This window comes from Alosa alosa, chromosome 7, assembly GCF_017589495.1.
Source record: "Alosa alosa isolate M-15738 ecotype Scorff River chromosome 7, AALO_Geno_1.1, whole genome shotgun sequence".
Classification (NCBI taxonomy): Eukaryota; Metazoa; Chordata; class Actinopteri; order Clupeiformes; family Clupeidae; genus Alosa; species Alosa alosa.
Genome location: NC_063195.1, coordinates 1,326,313 through 1,328,072, shown reverse-complemented (window position 1 = coordinate 1,328,072; position 1,760 = coordinate 1,326,313).

Here is a 1,760-nt window from a genome sequence, read left to right as displayed (position 1 = left end):
AGCCGCTTGGGGGCAGCATAGTCTGCTGTGGCGTTCCACCGTCGGTCCGATTGGCCGAAGTTTTCAGTGCATTTCTCTGTGTTTTTTAGCAGCCCCTGTAACATGCTAGTCCACTGTAGCCTAAGCTTTGTACATAATGTTAAACATAGTTTTGGATTCAGTGGCAAGATTTCTTGGTTGTACAGTGCCTGTCTCTCAGTAATGTTTTAAAATGAGAGCTTAGATCAGCTGGCAGTAGGCTACTTTGTCGGTAGTCATGAGAAGTTAAACTTGCTAACAGAACATAAATATGCTGCCCAGAAACCTTGTGAATAGTTCTGATTTTTTTTTACTACACTAACGAGGTTGAAATATAGCCTTTGCCTACAGCATCTCCTTAACAGTAATGTTAACAAAATGACAGCATTCATATGACAAAGGAAACGAATGGCCTCGGTCACTCAAGACAGCCACAGCAACCAGTGTAGGCTACATTCCTACCCAATAGGCTACTTTCGAAGCAGATATAGCTATGTCTGACGGTCGAGTGGGTTAATGCGTATATCCAGAACAGGTCTGCAACTTTCAGGCAGTTCTGAGTTCGAATCTAGGCAGGAGCAGAGCCATATAAAGGCCTAGGTCTATTGTTATAATTTTTTTTGCAAGGTGTTGCTCCTGGCAATACTTGTTTATAAGACGCGTTGGTGATTAATTGATAGCTGTTTTTTTGGGGACACGTTAAACGTTCTTTATAATGAGCGCATCTGGGGAGTAAAATGACTGTTACTGGCCATGTTACAACTGTAGGCTACAATGATTGCAATACAAAAAAATATGGCGTGTTAGTTTAGTTAGTTTTGTGATGTTTTGCACTTTTTTTGCCTCATGTGTTTTTCAGGTTTGAGGGCTTTTTTGGCAAGATTGACCTTGGTAGACTCTGCATATGTTATTTCTCCGTTATGGAAAATAAAGTCAATTTTCGACACACGTCTGTTATTAGTTCAATAACAAGTGTTGCTTGTTAAAACATGTGACTAGTGAAACTCAAATGATTTTAGAAATATTTAGCCAAAGCCAAAAGTGTTAGAGAGAAGGGAGAGACGTCGGTGCAGCTCAGATGTCTTCTTAATTTTTTTTATTCTTTAGTAAAGGTGCAGAACATTATTAAACTCTAAAGACATAATACTTGCGCAGGCACAACTAGGCTACTTGTTGTTTTCTTTTACTCTGCTATCTATATATGGTTATCAGCACACAATGTTGGGCTAATTCACTAGTTATGGATATCACAAGTTTAAACAACGAAAACAGAAAGGATGGAGACAGCAAAGCTAGAGGAGTTATTCCAGATGGGCAAGAACAAGGTAGGCAATTGGTGTGCTTGTCAAAACGCAGTTTACAGCTGTTTAAAGCCAGGCGTCATGCCGCTAGAACAAAACTAAAGGTAACTTTAGATATAGGGGCTGTATCAATTTGTCCAAATTAATAGGTCATAAATGGGCGTTGTTGTTGTATTATTGCATGTGGATATTGTTATGCTATGTAGGCTACTTTTTTTGCAATGCACGGACCTAAAACCGGAAACGGACAAATATTGTACACGCCGCGAATTTGTTTTTTTTGGGGGTGGGGTGGGTGGGTGGGTACCATAGCGACATCTCTCTCTCTCTCACACACACACACACACACACACACAGTACCTTTCTTAGCCACAGTTAATTTTAGTGGTGATATGTGTTATGGACATTGTTATGCACATTATTGACTGCAGTTTATTCTCA